We start from the raw sequence: 4617 nt of genomic DNA, 5'->3' as shown, positions 1-4617 counted from the left end.
CACACACAAAAAAAAAAAAAAAAAAACACAATGACTGACAAAAGAATTTTTTTGAAATCATGTTCTTAATGTTCTTCACCATTTTCATGTGTGTTCTTGTTCCAACCACGATTTTAATCCAAAATTTTAAGAAAACTCCAAATTTGTTATTGTTATAACTTCAGCTAAAGATTCCCCATGAAGACTTGAAGACAACCCCAAAATTAAATTTTTCAAAATTTCATCAAATAAAGTAACCCATTTTAAACCTTCAGACTTTCTAAAGAACCCTTTAATGGTGTTTCGATGAGTTCCTTTGATTTTTTTTTTTCTTTTTACTAGGTGAAAAAGTAAGAAATTGAGGTGAATTAAAAATGTAACTGATTGTTTTTTCCTGTAGTGATAGTGGCGGCAGTAATGTCGATGATGGTAGGAAGATGGTAGAAAAAAGAATGAAGAAGAAGAAGAAGAGAAGGAAATTAAAAAAAAAAGAAAAAAAAAGAAGATTTTTGGCCTTTCCACGGTCCTGCTTGGTTTGAAATCCACACAACTTTTTAAGTCAGCGAAAAGTGTTTAAATGAGACAGTAAGGGTCCACCTCAGGTGTCTAAATGAAACAAGGTGTAGTTGAGGTGTCTAAGTGAAAGATCTTGACGACCGTAAGGGGCCACCGATGGGTTTGGCCTTTTCTTTTTATACATACCTTGAATTCCTCTCTTCATTCTCTGAAATATATCTTGCCTTTCAACTAATTTCTTGTCTTCCAAAATTCTTAATTGCCATTATAAAAAATATGTCCAGAACCAGACTTTCATCCAGTTTTGTTCCATCTTCATCATCTGCCTCTTTGCTACAGTCCGCGAGCGATGGCTCTACCAGCGTTAACCCCGGGCTCTATCAAGGAAAAATCTTATTCGTACATCCCTAGTTTATTCAACTTCAATGACAAAATTACTCCTAAAAAGGTGAATACTCAAAGTGACAGACGTGAGATGGCCAAAAACTATCCTTCCTCCATCACTGCTGCCATTCTTAAAACAGTTCGAGAAGACTGCAACTGGAGAACTCTCTCCACAATCATTATTCTTGACCCAGATAACGATGTCACCAAAATTAGGCCAAGCTTTTCCAATGTATACACATACTCGTTACATTTGGCCAGGTACCTAAGAATTGATCCGGTGATCATAGAAACGTGCAAATGCTACCCAAATTGGCCGTCTGTTGGAGGGCAATAGCTTGCATCCGATTCTTAACAAATAAAGCAAAATGACCCTTTACCCTGGATGACTTCATGAGGGTTTATACCACCAGAACATTTTGGGGTGGAATTATCACTGTATTAAAGCATGGGAAATCTTATCTTATCACCAGCCTGGATGATGATAATGATCGTGGCTAGATGGAAAGGTTTGTTGCCGTTCCTATGGCAAAAATTGTTGAAGAAGAAGACATACCCATACCAGAAGTATGGAACCCAACACGTAAGTACTTACCTTTTTAAACTCCCATTTCAACTTTGCACTTACTTATTCTTTTTCATGCTTGCAAAGCTAACAAAATCAAGCCTCCCACCGATTTGCACTTCCCTGAGTAGGTGAAGAGCTTCTTGACGTTTCATGTCATGAGTCCCGAAGGTGGAAAGAGATTTCTCGTGACCTGTGGAAACCCAAAAGTCACAGTAATTCTATATACTCTCAAGATTTTTTGCTTAAGTGCCTTTAAACTCCTTTTCTCCTTCGAATGCAATCTCTTGTCTTTTAAATATACCTCCTTCTGGTTTGGCCAAAAGGACCGTCTGACCTCGTGTTGTCTTGATGGACATCACTTTGGACCCAGCAGCTTCTGCCCAGTAAATTGCCAGAATACTGTGGTAGTAGGTTCGGCCTCCGTTAAGATGACAAAGAAGAAAAAAAACCCTTTGAGTCTTCAAAGAAACCTATAATCGATGCTTCCATTCTGACCTCCTCCATTCCTCTTAAAAGAAAGAGGAATTCAAGGGAGGGGACTTCTTCAGGAACCAATGCTACCCTCAAAACCAGAAATATATCGACCTTGACAATTCCCTCCGTTTCTGACACTGTAATTGTTGATGACAACGAGGAAACTGAAGATGATAACATAGTGGCCAAGACGGTCAGGTTAGGACCTACACCGGAGACTCATCTTGCTAGTCCAGTGCTCCTCCCACACTTTGATGGAGAAAACCTTGATCATCTCTTTTTCGAAGCTGATACTTTTATTGGTGGGAACCCTTTTGCCAGAAGTCCCCAGGTTGAGTCTTCGAGGTCTTTAGAACCGAGCATCCCAGCAAGGCTTTTATCTCCCAGGGCTGCTGCTCACGCACTAAGGGATCATGGCTCTTCTCGGTCTCGATTGGTTGACATTTTTCCCTTCCGAGTGTCAATTCGGACCAAGTTAAAACTGTCACCACTACAGTTCCTGAGGATACAGATCTTCTTTCAAGGCCCGTTGGTGTGGCTAACTATCTGAAATCTTTGGTCTCGAAGTCGGACGAGGAAAAAATGGATGGTGTTTCATGGAGTTTTTTTTATTGAGGCATGCATGCTTCCTCCCAGGTAAGATTCTTCCTATTTTATCCGTTTATCGATTTACCCTCTAATACAGGCTCCTGATTTTTTACTTTTCTCGTTTTTCCTTTATTTAGGCCGAGATCCTTATTTGTGAAGGTTTGAAACGCTGTATTGAAGACTTTGACAGGTTGACTACTAACCTGGAAGACCAAAATCGTGAAATTGAATTCTACAAGTCTGTGCTCAGTAGAAGAGATTCTTAGCTGACCGGTGACATTCTCGGCCTTAAATCTGATCTTGAACAGGCGAAAGAATCCCTCCAGAAAGCCAACCAAGACCTTGAGCATATGAAGGAAGAAAAAGAAGCCTTCAGCCAGTAGGCCAATAGGATCCAAGAACATATCGCGAAGCTTCAATTTGAATTTGACACTCAAGACAAGGCTTTACATCGCAGTGTTCAGAATGAATCCTTCTTAGATGCTGAGGTTCGGAGACTAAATGCTGAGCTTTCCACTGTTGATGATGAAAGGAATGCAATACAAGAGCATAGCCATCAACTTTCTTTATGGAAAGATAAAAGCCATTAGCAATCTCTAGAGATTCGAAGGCTGCGAGCTGAACGGATGAACAGGTCAAACATATCAATGTTCTCCAAGCCAAACATGATGAGGCTTTGCTGTAACGGGATGAAGCTCGTGCTACTATTAAAGCTCAAGAGTCCCGGGTCATTCTTCATGCTGAGTATACCACTTGGCAAGTCCGAAGGTATACTCTTGAACAAGTCAAGTAACGAGTTAATAACCTTAAGGAAAGAAATAAAGAAGCCCGTAGACTCGAACTAATAGCTTCTATAGCATTACTTCCAGCTCTTTACCTTAACTCGGATGATTCTGATGGCGAAGGAGCCCGAAGTGATGATGAAGGTGCGGAGACCGAAGAGGATGACCCCTCAAGCCCGACTCTTTCTCCACCACCGACCAACTTTGTTACCTCCGACACAAGTAACCGTGATGAGAGGAGTGTATCCCAATAAATTTAAACATGTTTTTCATAATCTTTTGGTTTGGCCTGAACGACCTTTTAAGACAATGGTGTTTGGGTTTGGCCTGATCGGCCTTTTTAAGATATTTTTATTTTGTTTTTATCAAGCCTTGATCCTTTATGACGGTGCTTGATGTTGATTTAAATTTTGCTGAATTGTTAAGGAATTTTAAATTCAACCTTTAGTTTGCAATTTGTGTTGGGTATTTTTTTCATCCGACTTTTATCTCTATTGGGCAATAATTCTATCGAATAAATTCGATTAACAAGGACCTTGCATTTATATATGCTTGTGAATAGGAGGTCTCGTATTCATTTCAGGCATTTAAAATTTTTATGCTAAAAAAATATGAGATGTAATTAAGCTTTCATTTTTTGCAAAGTCTTAGTGTTTTATTGACTTTCGAACTTTTCTGTTACAATGTACAATTAAAAAAAAAATTGTACAAACACAAAAAGGGGTACCAAGATGCCAAGGTTCCTGCGGGAGTTATGAATTCTCTCTATGAGAACAACTCTTGGTAACAGTCTTAAGTATCCTTATGCTAAAAATTCACGCTCTCTTTTATGAATATTACGTCCTTTCTTCTAATTGCTCAATGGTATGGAATATCCCCCTCAATGTTTGAGTGCGAAAAATGAGGGCTCGAATAGTGAAAGCTTCCTTATGACAGTCTCCAATGCAATATTTTAAACCAAGCTCCCAAAAAAGATTAACATGCTTTACATTGTTGCCTCATTAAAAGCCTCGCTGAAAAACCCTTGTTGGAATAAAAAACGGTCTAGGGAAAAAAGAGTGCAGCACGTGTTTTCAGAATTTATTGAATGGATTTCTAAGTTAGTTATTTCCGCCATCTCGTATCATCACGGTTGTACCTAAAGAATCCATTAATTTAAGCAAAACGAATTGGATTGAAACATACCTGTCAATGGTAATAACACTTCAAGTGACTAAATTTCCAATTATTTGGCAACTTAGTCCCATCCTCCGTTTCTAACTGGTACGAACCTTTCCCAGTTATATTTACTATCTGGTAAGGTCCCTCCCAATTTGGACTAAGGCA

The 4617-nt window shown here is 39.1% G+C and overlaps 1 long non-coding RNA gene across 1 annotated transcript; it reads left to right on the top strand.

Annotated features, from left to right (window-relative positions):
- The first annotated feature begins 238 nt into the window (after positions 1 to 238).
- LOC132034260 (uncharacterized) lies at positions 239 to 3748 on the top strand. The gene is made up of 2 exons (XR_009409011.1): positions 239 to 2557; positions 2647 to 3748. It is a non-coding gene; the product is annotated as an uncharacterized LOC132034260 (long non-coding RNA).
- Positions 3749 to 4617: the final 869 nt, after the last annotated feature.

Source organism: Lycium ferocissimum, chromosome 10, assembly GCF_029784015.1.
Source record: "Lycium ferocissimum isolate CSIRO_LF1 chromosome 10, AGI_CSIRO_Lferr_CH_V1, whole genome shotgun sequence".
In the NCBI taxonomy this organism is placed as follows: domain Eukaryota; kingdom Viridiplantae; phylum Streptophyta; class Magnoliopsida; order Solanales; family Solanaceae; genus Lycium; species Lycium ferocissimum.
This window is presented reverse-complemented; position numbering and strand designations above follow the sequence as displayed.